This window comes from Rhagoletis zephyria, unplaced genomic scaffold, assembly GCF_001687245.7.
Source record: "Rhagoletis zephyria isolate East Lansing unplaced genomic scaffold, Rhagoletis_zephyria_1.1 Rzeph_scaffold_03010, whole genome shotgun sequence".
NCBI classification, from domain to species: Eukaryota; Metazoa; Arthropoda; class Insecta; order Diptera; family Tephritidae; genus Rhagoletis; species Rhagoletis zephyria.
In genome coordinates this window covers 21,116-36,265 of record NW_016160094.1, presented here as the reverse complement: position 1 = coordinate 36,265, position 15,150 = coordinate 21,116, and positions in this window count along the sequence as shown.

Below are 15,150 nucleotides of genomic sequence, written 5' to 3'. Positions count from 1 at the left end.
TGAGGTTTTAATGGGTCACTGCCCAATCTGTATTCATGCTGTAAGGTGGAACATATTACCTGATCTTGTATGTCGCAGGTACCTGAAAGAAGATACGGTGGAATCACTTCAACGCTACCTTCTTAGGTGCCCAGCGTAAACTAGGCTTAGGCTAAAGTACTTTGGCTCTCACATCCTGAAAAGCCCCGAGGAGCTCTAGGGCATTGAGATGAAGCGAATTCGTAAGGCATCTTACCGACTAAGTATTAGGTGCCGTCCATAAATTATCTAAGTGAGTCTCTGACACATGGAGCTGCCACCTAGCTTACTAGGTTAGTTTGAGTTAAACTGGCTGCTACTGAGATACACATAGATCAGTAGCCAGATGGAGTACAAGTACTGAAGTGTTTTATGAATGTAGTCTGTCCGTTCGAGAGGCAAACTGGTAGCTCTCTTGGCAGTCTCAACCGCTATTTCATTACCCTCTATTCCTTCGTGTCCGGTTACCCCATAGATTTGCAATCTTCTGTTGACGGCCAACTGATCAGAGTGTTTGTGGACATAAAAGTGAGTTTGAAATGTTAATGAACTAAGCCATTTAGACCAGGTTTAGATATTATTCTTTTGATTGATTAATTTTTATTATTTATTTATAAAAGTATTATCTGACAAAATCATATAGTACATACATACATAAGTCCAAATTTAAAACTTTGTAGACATATTAGAAAAGTTCAACAAAATTTTAAAAGAAATATTTTTTATTAAGCAATTTTTGAAAACATTCGAAGTATGCAGTTTTATAGCTCATTAAGTTCTAGCTAAGGAAAGTGCAAGTTTCAAGTGGCTATGAATTCGCATTGATTTCTGATAATTTTTTTGCTGACGGTGTTAAGCATTTTCTTAAATAGAAAATACGTTGGACAATATTTTTTTGTACGGAAGAAAATAAATCTGTCACACGAAACCTAGTGTTCGCTGAAAAATACTTGAAAACTCACGTTCCACTCATTCAAATCGGTGTCTGCACTAGTTTTAATTGACGGGCCAAATTATGATATGAATAAAATAAAAATATTTCTAATGAAAGGAAAATGAAATACAGAGATTTTGGTTTTGAGTTTTTGTAGCAAAACTGTAAACAAACGATGTAAGAACTGTCAACGAAAACACTAGCAGCCGGTGCGAACAGTTCGAAAATGAAATAATTTCATTGAAAGAGTATGACAAGCAACTTAAAAAATTAAACTTATGTAAACATTTTTTAAACGAACTGCTATTTTCTACCCAGTTAAAACATATTAAATCTCCTACTAAGAATGTCTTTTATAAAGCAAATTTCTGTGGAAATATAAACACATATATCAGGCTTGTTTAAAAGAGAAAAAATCAAATTCTTTATTCTAAACGGATCGAGTACTTTTTTTTAATTGTTCACCCAATTTATTTCATTTTAGCAAATAAAAATGTTACACTATTTTGCCATTTATGCTGAATTAAACTTTTCCTGTAAATAAATATTGCAATATTTAATTTTCAATAAATTTTTCACAAAAAATAGCTTTTAAACAGCTAATGCGTGTGTGGAGAACAAACAACAAAATGACAAACAAAATGGGCAACGTAATTTCCACAACAATAAATGTATTTTATTTGACGTTACTCATACGCTACGTACACCCGGCTATAAAAAACAAGAGCACCAAGAGGCAAGTACATATTTGTAGATATGTATGATTTTTTGATTGTACCCTGCAAACCATGCTTCCAGAGTTATCTGAATAATAGAGAACTCTTAAAGAATTCGTTAAGCGTAATTTTTTCCTCTTCCGATGTTTTATCGAGTTTTCTAAAATGAAATTTACTGTTTTTTTTTACTAAATTTCACATGAAAATTGGTAAAGAAATGAAATAAAAACTGCGATGTGAAGAATTTTTTTCCAAATTTTTTTTTCATAACTTTCTTAAAGAAACTATACAGAAAGTTCTGAACGAGTTCGTGTCAACCAGTTTATATGATTTTCTTTGAAAATTCGTGAAGAAATCAGAACACATTGGCGATACTCTTTAAGACTTCGCTGATTACATTAAAGTGGAAAAAAAAAGAAAAGTCGGAATTTTATTGCTATATATTCGGTATTGTTATATACCGCAAAAAGTATACCCTTATTATTTTACTTTGAAATCAAAAAATTATTAGAGGTCGCTCTAAGCGCCTAAAGCTTTCCATGTATTTTATATGGGAAAAAACAACTTTTCGCAGGAAGGGTATAGAATGTCTAAATATCAATATTTTTCTACCAGAAAACTCTGTTTATCTGTAGGATATTGCCAACAATAATACCCAATTGTTTATTTAACCATTTTTTCCCCGGAACTATAGTTTATAGGTCCGCCAAAACCCCACAAAAACCCCGAAAAATGCAATGGGGCGACCAAAAAAATCGATAGTATTAAAAATGGTTAAATAAATAATTGGGTATTATTATTTTGAAAGACTTCTGAAGAGAACCAGAGTTTTTCGATCGAAAAATATTGATTTCCAAGAATTCTATACCATTTCTACGAAAAGTTGTTTTTTTCCATATAAAAATACATGGAAAACTTCGAGCGTTTTGGGCGACCTCTAGTTATTTTTTTGATTTCAAAGTAAAGAAAGGGGGGTATACTTTTTCGATATAGAACAATCCTAGGGGTGGGAGCATTACAATTCCGACTTTACTGTTTTTGGATCACCCTAATCTACATACATATGAATATTACGTTGACTGTATTGTTGCAAAGTACAAAGTAAAATTACGTACGGAAAAGAAGGATACCACCAGCCACAACAAAAAAGTATTTAAGATAATACAAAAAGTTTCGTTGTGTGGTGTAAACAAAACCACTAAAACGAGACAGGATAACATTTCTACTGTAGAAACTATGGTCAGGTGATTGTTATTTAGATGAGCTTGAAGTATTTGCAATTAAAAAAAGGTTAAAATTATACTGATTGAAGGCTGGTTAGTTAAGTAAGGTTAGGCTAGGTTACATAAACTAATACGGTAGACAAACGGGCTCGATTATTTGCATAACCAGCCTTAATTTGCTTTAACTCATGCATTTTCCCCTTTAAAATGAGCATAAGCAGCCGAACAAATGCACGAAATTTTTTTGCGGAATTAACTCGGATCCGGGGAATTTTCGATGACAACACTGGTAAAAACGGCCAGTTGTTGTCTTTTGTCAAGTAAGCAAACGAAGCAGTCGAGTTTCGCGTACGCGGTAGCCGAATGGTGAGAGTTGCGAGCTACAAGCCTGTAGCTACCAGATTCGATACTCGGTTGGAGCGATTGCGGAAATTTTTTTGTTTTTATTATTTATTTTATATTTTTTTATTTTATTTTATTTATATATTTAATTTTACTTTATTTTATTTTCATTTGCTTTATTTTATATCACATTTCTTATTTTACTATTAGTTAATTTTAATTTTTAAAGATGAATTTTGTTAAAAATTCAACAACAACTAACTGAAAGTAACGTAAAAAAATATAGAACTTATAAAAAAAAGAATGAAAAAGAAATAAAAAAGTATACTGGCCGTGGGACTCGAACCCACGACCTTGCGGCTGGTTTATTCGCATTACTGCCATCTGTAAGGGTAAAATTTTAATTTGCATTTATGCTTATTAATTCAAATTAATTTTCTCCGTCTGTCTACCATATAGGGTAAGGTGGCAGTTGTGGCAGCTCGTGGCAGTAACCATAGGTAAGGTGCTTAGTAAAAATCTAAATAGACACGTAATACCCATTGAATTGAGATGACCTAGTTCACCGAAGAAATAATTATGATTTTGCTATACTTTAGCTAGTAAATATGTAGTACTCATACTGCTTGTAATCCTAACAGACAGAGTGGGGTCAGAATTATAGTTGTTATGTGGCTTATCTGCCTCTTAAGATTCAAAAAAGTTTTCGTACGTTGTCCAAACATTGATAAGCGAAGTGATCTTGGGACTTTTAGCTTCGCTTTAATCTATAACAGAATTTTCAGGAGAAAGTAAAAATTTTCGTCTACCGCTTCACGCTAATGGTGTAACTAGTTATACCATAGTCTTTTACTATCTTTCCACCATAGTTCTTCTTATCGAAAACCAAAGAGTTACATATGTATAGCTTTGAAGTAGTGAAGGACTGTGTCTTTGCAGCGAATCAAGCGAAGGATAACTCTTATCAATAAGTGATGCTACGGGATAAGCAGGCAATCGGAAAATAGAGCCTACTTTCTCTATCGATAAATATCTTTAAATTCATATAGCTAGTAAACACTGATAGTTAGTAAATACCGATAACAAAATTGATAGTGATAACACTAAAAATTTCGATACTTTTTTCCGATAAAAATATCGATACAGATTTTATGATAAACCTTATATTGATGGTCCCTCTAATAACGACGGAACTCAAACCTAAAAAAACGTTACTGAACAATCCTTAACTGCGTTATAAAGATTTAGCAAGAAATAGAGACATGTTCCATTGCCCAGTAGTAAGGAGTTTCTTCAGTTTTGAGTTGCGTCGTTTTTCGAAATTCTATATTCGCTTTGAAAGTAAAGAAAAATATGCATTTATTGGGAGCTGTCCTAGTCTACTATACCTACACATACATATGGATACAATAAATGTAGTATAAATATTTTAAGCACACTTCCAATACCTGCTCGTAAAATAATTTCTTGACTACGCGCATAAACTTTTTTATAGCTTTTCTATGTTCTAAGGATTTCGATGTCACTTTAAAGATATGCCATTGCCGTGCATAGAAAAATTTGCTCAGTAAACAGCTCCATTTCCATAGACAACATCTTTAACGCTTGTATCTGCTTGTGTGCCACATGCTAGTATGCTGAGAAAAAAATAGAGAAAAAAGCGCTAAAATGCTATAAATCATAAAGTAAATCTTATGGCAACATTTATGTCGCCGCCTCTTTGCCACCGCGCTGAGCCGGCAAAGGCACGTATCCATCCGCCATCTCCTCCTTATTGCAGCTGGTGTGGTGTTACTGATGCTGTTGTTGTTCTGGCTGTGGGTTGTGCGTCTTTAACAAACAATTTTTCGTATAATGAAGTCATTTCACAGTTCGTTGCGCCACTTACCACTACATGCAGCCAGCCAGTCACTGGATAGGTGTTATAAGTCACATGTACTAGAAAGAAGAAATATGTATTTAGAAGTAGCCGAATGAAGCGTTCTGCCACACTCTGCCGGCTAGTTTATTTAGTAGTAGTGGCTGTAGCGCTGATTTGCTGCAAAATAAATAGGCTGAGCGTGTTCGAGTCGATATACAGTTAAAGTCACGTATAGCACACTTTTCATCTTGTACTTATTAATGTCGCATTATATTCATGTAATGTACTTGTTTACTTAGTTACATATGTATAAAGTACATAAAGAAATACTTACATACATACATACATGCATACATATAAGAACTTGGTATCCTAAGAGTCTTTCTTCTGGCTGTGTTTGTTTGTTGGTAAATTTGGTAACTAACTTTGCTGATATAATGCTGTTGGCCAAAAGTTATGAATCACATCAAAGTTGATTAATTTTATTTCATTTTATTTTATTTGTTGGAAAATGTAACTAAGTTGGCGCAAGTGTATTTAATATGTCTCGCATTTGTTGTTGATGTAAAATATGATTTTTGGAGTTTTAATGACAAAATTTGCGAAAGAGTGGGAATGGGGCTATTTGTCATGAGATAAAAACTAATGTTTGAAGCAACGAACTTTTCTGTCATTTAAATTACAAAAAATTGAGCAGATTTATTCAAACTAATTAGCGTATCTAGGGTGGTCTGAGGTTTTGAGGCTACTTAAAATTTAAGGAAATTCCTGTTTTGAAGTTAAATTTGAGTAAATGGGAGTAAAAAATGGGTACTTACTTTAACTGGACATAAATTCTGCGTCCCTGGGACATCGATTTTTTTGGTCATATAAAAAGTGGGCATAAATTCTGGGTCATTTAAAAACTCCATATGATTTTTAGTAATTTTGTCTATTAAAAATTGGACATCAATTTATGATCAAAAAAATGTGTCTGTTGAAAAAATGGACATAAAGTTATATTCACAAAAAATTGGCCATCAATTTTTGGTGACTTGCAATTCGTCACATCTTTTTGTACTTTTGAAACTGGACGTCAGTTTTTTGCAAACAAAAACTAGACATAATTTTTTTCCTTTATTTTCGTACTGGAAATAAATTTTTGGTAATTTAAAATCAAAAATTAGGCTTTAAGTCAGAAAAAAGCTTTTTGCTACTTAAAACTGGGCAACATTTTTGGAAATTCAAAGTGTGTATGACATTTTTTGGCATTTTAAAAGCTGGACATAAATTAATGGTGATACAAATCTGTTGAAAAATTTTTGGTGTGCCTTAACAATTGGTCATAAGTTTTGTCCTTTTAAAAATTTACATACAGTTGGCGATTTAAAGCTTGACTTACCTTTGGTAATCAAATACTTAGACGTAAATTTTTGGATGTTTTAAACAATTTATATAAATTTATGGTCATATAAAAACTAGCCACCAAACTGCCAATATTCTGGCAGCCCTCCTTGACATAGAAGGAGCCTTTAACAATGTTCGGTTAGAAGCTATCCAAAAATCCCTTGACGAGCTCGGCGTCGAGGAGGCTATAAGCGTGTGGCCAATGGCGATACTTCGCAGCAGAACGATTTCAGCTGAATTTGGAAGCTGCACATTAACAAGAAACGTTAGTAGGGGCACTGGGGGAGTGATCTCTCTTATTTTATGGCTTAGCACCATCAACTCAGTACTACTCAAGTTCAACCAGGAGGGAGCAAAAGTAATAGCCTACGCTAACGATGAGGTGATTTTAATAACCGAGTTATTCCCATCCCGATGGCTCCAAAATGGACGCGGAGCTGGAACAGGTATTTACTCCCGATTTTGCGAGTGTTTTTCAGGCTGAAGTAATCGCTATAGCCGAAGGCTCTCGTCTCCTAGAACGTAGTGGTATACGTGACGGCGAGCGCATAGCCATTTTCTCCGATAGTCAGGCGGCCATTAAGGCCTTGGCGTCTTTTCCAACAAGGTCGAAACTTGACTAGAGTAGTGCAGGACGCTGCTAAAATCAGTAAGGAGTCAACGCGATTTAGATTTAGTTTGGGTCTATGGTCATCGCAACATTCCCGGAAACGAGGCTGCAGACGAGTTAGCAAGAGAGGGTTCCACATTGGTGTCGCTCGAGGACCGGATCCCAATTGGAACCTTATATAGAGATATCTTTCTCCAGAATTTCTAAAAATCGGAAGCAGGCTTCCGCATATCCAAACTCTAGTGGCGTGTGCACAACCCTGAGAGAACACACAACTTAATAAGTAAACCCAGAACTGACGTTGCTAGGCTTGTTGCGACTCTTACTGCGCATTGGCCGGTTGGAACTTACACGGGAAGGCTGAGGATCCTCTACAACGGCTTCTCAAAAAGCTGCAGAAATGAGAACGAGCAGGAAACAGTAAAACACCGACCTTGCAAATGTCCAGCTCTAATGAGGAGCAGAAAGACCAAACTAGGAGCATATGAGTTTACATCGTTACGAGAGGTATCTGATATACATAAGTCTCCACAGCATACTCAACTTCATCAACCGCCGGTTGGCTCTAACATATTCATTCGAGGTATATGGTATCAAAATGGCACTTAGGGGCTACTTGGGCGTAATAGTTTTTCCACCACCATTCTAACCTAACCTAACCTTTACATTACCAGGAATTTATATCCGGTTTTTAAATTAACTAATATTTAAGTCCAGATTAGCACAGTTTTTAATATATGCAGCATTTCTCTTAATTTTTATTTTTTTTAATTAAATAAAATTATGTCCAACTTTAAATAACCAAATCGCACGTTTATATAGAGATATAACTCAAAATTTACGTCTTTGGAGATTTCATTATGCTATTAATAAGCTCGATAAGTATATTATGTTCCGTCTAACAGATAATCAAACTTCCCAAATATGGCGAAGATATGTGTCTTTCCATCTGTCTTGTTGTATACCAACTGTATGAATTGATAAAACTTTGATTGCGCTTTCCCACAAAATTTAAATTTTGAAATACTTCGTTATATTATTAAACGTGCGAAATATGTATGTCCAATTTTTAAAGGCTCTAGAATTTATGTTCAGTTTTAAATAGCTGAAAATTCAAAAATTATTTCTAGTTTTTCAATTACTGAAAATGTCCAATTTCTAAATGATCTAGAATTTGTGTTCAGTTTTAAATCAACAAAAAAAAGATGCCATGTCTTTCAATTAATAAAAATAAATATCCAATTTCTAAACGATCCAGAATTTATGTTCAGTTTTAAATGATAAAAAAAAATGTGTCCACCTTTTAAGCCTTAATTTGTGAAGCATATGTATGTACGTGTTGGTATTTCAAAAAAAATTTTTTAAAACTTTTAATGCCTACAATCTAAATGCATTTACATTTCGATTTCCTTCGCCATGAGCAAATTTTTTTTTTTGCTGTAGATGGTACTTGTACTTTAAACTCTTTTCGTTAATTTTCCCTCGTTCGAACACTAGCACACACCTGCTCTAGCAGTCATACCTTTTCTTATTCAAATCTTTTTCTATTAAAATGGTTGAATTGTACGCAACTGTATTTGCATTGCAAGTTTGTGTTTGTGATTTTCCTCATTTTCTTGCACATTCATGGTTGCATTTCCCAAAACACTTTTGCAAATGTATATTTATACACTGAGAGAAAAAACGCGTTGTAATAAAAAATGCTTGCCACAATTTGTTAATTTCCAGATGGTCAGGCAGCATGTAAATGAAGTTTTTTGGGTTATCTGAATTATGAAAAAGCATCCGTGAAGTGCAAAACGCTGCATTTCGATGTGGACGTATTTGAATTAAATAAAGGTATCGATACTTTTACATGGAAGTATTTTATTTTTTAAGTATCCATACAGTCTAAAAAGTATTGAGATTGTATTTACTCATTATTCCACTAAAAGAAACCAATTTATATATGCATGTATATTTTTTGAAATAATTTATATACGTTCAATATATAAATGACCATAAAAGATAGTTATTCTTGCTAGGCAATATATTATATATACACTTTTGAACAAGGGTATTATAACTTTGTTCACATAACGGTTGTTTGTAACAGCCAAAACGAATCGAGATAGATATAGACATAAATGCTCAGAATGAATAGAGAAGTTGATTAAGCCATGTCTGCCCGTCCCTTCGTGTACAGGATAACACGAGCAAAAATAGCACGTTTTTTTTTATTTAAAAAATTTTTTCGCTCAGTGTATAAGTGCATACATATGTACGTGTGATGCGTTATAAATTCAAGTTCTTGCACGAATGCAAACACTTTCAAATCCACATGTTTGCCAAAGTATTTTGAACAAAACTTTGGCGGCATTATATTCTTAATGCGTTTCTTTAGTATTTGAAAATTACATTTACTAGGTATGAAGCATAGTATGTGAATATGAATGTATGTATGCAGGTTTTCTTAAACGAATTTTTAATTTGCATTTAGTCGAGTTGGTCCAATTTTCCAGCATAAAATTAATTTCCAATAGAAAAGGTAGTTGAATACTCAACGGAGAGAATTATGTCTTGTCATACATATTGATTCACAAAAATCCCTAAATGAAGTTATAGATCACATTATAGCCTGAAAATATTATATGTATATTTAGTGTAAAAATGTTCAAAAAAAGCTTAGAATTTATTAAATTTTTTGTTGTTGATTTTTGCGATCATTTTTCAAGTTTTTTCTCTCNATTTAGTGTAAAAATGTTCAAAAAAAGCTTAGAATTTATTAAATTTTTTGGTGTTGATTTTTGCGATCATTTTTCAAGTTTTTTCTCTTTGTTTTGTTTTAAATAAAACTGTATTAAAAGCTGTTATGTCTGTTTATTCTAAAAACAAAATTACATGTTCGGATTCGATGCTTTAGAAATGTCACAGAAATCTGGCCACCGTACCTATACCTATACTAACTGTAGATAAACCTGATTTTATAAAATACAAACATTCTTGTTTCATTTTCTATCTGTAGTATCTGCATACATATTTAGTACATGCTTCTCAAATTACTCGAAGCTTTTATGGTTTGAGCATTTGAGTACTGCGAATGTGCTTGATTTCTATGTAATAACTTACATATGTTGCACATATTTTTCTACTGAAGCTATGCTACCAGTAAAATGCAAATCAACGTTAACAAATGCACGTGTGCTTAGAAATAAAAATACAAAGGTGTTTACATACACATGTTCAAAAATACACATAACATTTGCATACTTCTAGAGCAGCATCATTCAGGTTGATTTGTGTGATTGGTTTTTATTTTTTAGCCAGCGTTTTTTTCTCTTCTCCACTCACCACTCTATAAATTTGAATATTTTAATCCACATCAGTGTGCGTATGTGATTTTTTTATGTAAAGCACTCAATATGATCAAAGATTTATGCAATAAACCTTTAAAATTGGAATCAGTGATTTATAAAAGGTTGTGACGAGAGGTATGGGATATATTTTACTGCCTTGCGTGTATCAAACGCCTAAAGGGAATTTAGGTCGACCGCATAGCTTATTTATAGCATTTGGAAGTATTTGAATCNAATCAGTGATTTATAAAAGGTTGTGACGAGAGGTATGGGATATATTTTACAGCCTTGCGTGTATCAAACGCCTAAAGGGAATTTAGGTCGACCGCATAGCTTATTTATAGCATTTGGAAGTATTTGAATCGGGACTGTAACAGTTATAACTTTTATTGAAAAAAAAAATCGCTCTTTAACAATTATTTTTGGACTTTTATTTAATTACTCCTTAAATAACCGTTATTTCTGACATTTATTTTATAAATCCCAAACAACAATTATTTTTGATTTTTATTTAAATAATCTGCAAATAACAGTTATTTTGATATTTGTTTTATATATCTTATATAACAGTTATCGAAGACTTTTATTTATAAAAGTCATAAATAAAAATCAGTCATTGATCTTTATTTTCTAAATCGTACTTATAAAAGTCATTTGTATAAGTCGTAGTAAACTTTTGTTTCCCAATACCTAATTAACTGCAAAAAGTGTTAATGACTTTAATACGAATAATTTAAAAAGTAAAAGTCCGTAGCTGATTTATATTGATGACTTTTAAAAGTAAAAGTCACTGACTGATTTTTATTGATGACTTTTTTAAATAAAAGTCTTCAATAACTGCTATCTAAGACATATAATATAAAAATCAAAAAGAATTTTTTTTTTTTAATTTTGCATAAAAATTGCAAATAAAAATTTGAGTCTCGGTGAAAAAAGATCACTTGGATCACTTAGTTGTAGAACATTTCCTTCATAGTGAATTTTTCCATGACAGTTTTCATCAATAACTGTTATGTATGTTCGGTACCTGATTAGAATAGTTTTTTTCGGTAAATGACGGGATAATACATTTTTAAACCAAACTGGTATAGTGTAGTTAAAGGGGTCTACCAGCGGTTTTGTTTCGAAGAGAGATCACCTGACCTTCCCAAAAAAAAATCTCAGAAAAGGATTAAAAATCGTAGTAAAACGTGAGCTAAATTAAAAATACTCTTTTTTTTGTAACGAATTACCATCAATATTTGGCGAATTTAGTTTGATCTAAATTTTCAAAGCCTGTGGTTTGGTGTATTTTTTTCACTCATGCATTTATTATATGAAAAAATATGTACCTATTCCGCAGTGAGTGTTGCAATAAATAAAATATGACAGTTTACCGTGTCAACACCAAAAGCTTTATGCAAATGTAAATTACTAAATTGCTAATCACTGTATGTATGAATGTGTGTGTGTGTATAATAATTTTTAGTTCAGTTATAGCAATGTTAGCATGTGCTTTCGACATTAATTAAATAACAATGCAATGTGAATGACATTCACTATTTGTTCAAATTGTCAATAAAATTGCGTGCTGGCGTTGGGCGTTGCATAATTTGCAAAGAATTTAAAAAAATTTATTAATTGAAATTAAATGGACTATGCACGTGTAATTATTTATTGCAGTAGACTGACTATACTCACGCTGACGTAAAAACTAAAACTTAACGAAAAAAGTTCTTTTATGTGCCACTTGTGCCAAATTATTATGCTCTAAAGCAGAGCTTCTTAAAGCGGGTTCCGGGTGTAGAAAAGTCACCGGAGTTCCGCGAAATTAATTTTGGTATGAATTAGCACGGCTTAAGTTGTACACAGAAAGAAAAGTTCTATAAACAGCTTGACCGAGACACAATTAACTATTTTCAAGTATCATATGTATGTACTCGTAGTTAGTATGATTTCCGTACTGAGTGCCATACCTACATAAGAGTATTGAGCTTGCGCTTGACAGCTTTTTTTTTTTTAACTGGTATGTGCTGTTGGCCGCTGTAGCCAAGGAACGAGATGAATTGCCAAATGAAATGTGAAATGTCATAGGGATTTCATCATCTTGAAAGTTTAAGAACCCCTGCTCTAAGGTGACTAATTATACCTTATATACCCGAGTGGGAACTAAAAGAGCCTATTAGGTTTTTAAAATTATGAAAGTTTGGTGAGGTGTCTTACTTTCGACACAAAATAAACGGCAATTGTACTGGTCAAATTTGTAAAAATAGGAGAAGCCAATGGCATAGTACGTAAGATTATATTTTATATGCCTGCTACATATGTATAAAATACTCACAACAGCAACGATATTAGGGCGGGTCGAAAATGCAGTTTTTCTCAAATCCTTTAGTAATAGTGAAAATATATTGTAGCATGAAGTCAATAACAAGCCTGAAAAAAATATTAGTCTTTTATTTTAATTGTAAGAGAGAGAGACATAAATGTTTGTTCAACATTTTCATATGAACGATTTTCATCTTAATATTATCATAAATCAGAACGATCGAGTAATATTTATTAAAATTACATCGAAAAGCTTTGGTACAACTCTCGTTTTTTTCTACAGAGTTTTCTCTTCAGTTGCATAAATAAATTGGAAAAATAAGAACCCGATTACAGAAAACGACTTTTTCCGTTCAAGCTGAATGCAGAGCAATATCGTCCAAATGGAGAGTCCTCAAAAGGTTTTTCCAGCACATCTTAACGACCATTGCGTTTAAATGCAGTCACTTCATCACGTATTGGAATTAACTAAAATATTTATATATAAATATTTATTGAACGTCCTCTACTCTCATATAACGGAAAATTTAGAAACCGCGAAAAATTTGCCCTTCGGTGAGTATTGAAACCATTCCGCTCCAATTTTCAAGAATGCATAACTGGGCTTAAAATGGGCGTTACTCCGCAACTAATATCGACTTATCAAACGATTCCTAATGTTGGCTAATCCGGGTTTGACTTCATTCACCACGGGTTTGAAAAAAGTCCATGGTAAATGTATTGGTAAAATATTTTAAATATTCTCGATAAATAGGCGACATCAACCGATAAATACGTTTAAGACATTCGATAAGATATCGGCATTGAAACTATTTTATTTAGATATTGCCATCCATGGTTGTAATTTGAGTGTAAATATGTCGATAGATCAGTCACTGCGTGTGTTCGAAAATCTGAGAACTAAATAAATGTATCGATAAAATTCCAAAAATTTGTCGATAAGTGTATCTATTAGACTAACATAAAAAAATATAAAATTAACGTTAGATATACTTATAATATGGATAAACAAGTCTAAAAAATCGATCAATGTACACTTAAGGGGTCGATAAATATATCAAGAAATATTTTTATAGACTTTTTGTTAAGGATATTGATAAATTAAGCACAAAGATATTGTTTAATGAAACAATCAGCCACCACATATACCAGGAACTTAACAGTAGCAAAATCTCTGAAAAAGGTAAACAATCGAGTAAAATTCTTTCCACTATTTAAAAAAAAAAAAACCATTTAAAATTTTATGAGCAACCTTGTTTTTTACTTTAAGTTTCATTTTGCAAGTACATAGTATGCCAACTTGCAACTTCCATTCGTGCTTAAATAATTGTATCAAATTGCGCTTTTCAGTTCTTAAGTATTACCAATCGATGAAACTACTTAAGTGTTAAGAGCATACACACGAAGAAATTTACAAGGTCAAGGGGAGAACAGCAAATTAACTATAAATTCAAAGGAATATATGCAACAATGTCCTTGAGTTGAAGGCAACACTCGCACATCTTACCAGTATATCCATATGCAACAACCACCACAGCACATCAATAAATAAATATTGGTTGTAAGCATAAGCGTGGCAACGCAACGCCTGAGCATTGCTCACTGAAATGGTGTGGAAATTCGTTGCGTTGAAATTTTTATTACATTCCTTTCATAATTTATCTTCAATTACGCGAATATTTGCATGCGTTTCTACCGATTCAGCCAAGCGGCGTTTCTTCAATTTGCGGCTCAATGGCTGTTGGGGTTTGTTTTAAATTTATTTGCATTTATGCATACATACTTGCGTGCTTATGTGCTTATCTTCTTTTACGCATTGCATATATTTACTGAATTCATACTTTTCACACGAAATTAAATAAAAGCCGAATTTATGTGGCGCATAAGAACTTGGCTATTGATAGCATTGGCCTGTGATAGAGGAAATTAAATAGCTTGCTTTTGTATATGTATACTTAAATACTGAATACATTTACTACTTATGAATGCACGAAATTTTAAATGAGTTCCTTGAATAATGAATTTATTGTAGATTTCAAAAAGCAATAATTTAAAAAGTTCGCCAAGTTTGGAATGAAAATATGTGTAAAATTTGAATAATGATACCATCACAATCATTGACATCTTTCGACAAACACCAACTAATCCTTACAGTGAAGAAGCTTAAATACATACTTACATACAAAATACATCTGGACTTACTAACTAATTAAAAATTTCAAATGAAATTTAGCTGCAGATGCCTCAAATTTAAAATGTATAGAGTGCTCACCTGCCACTTGTTAATTATGCGAAAATATGAAAATTACTTCTGCTGGATTGTGCTTAGCAGCTGCAATTGAGGATTTACTGAAAATTAATTTTCATAACCATAAACAACTTCTCGTGAAAAATGATAAGCCAAATTTATGTAAACTA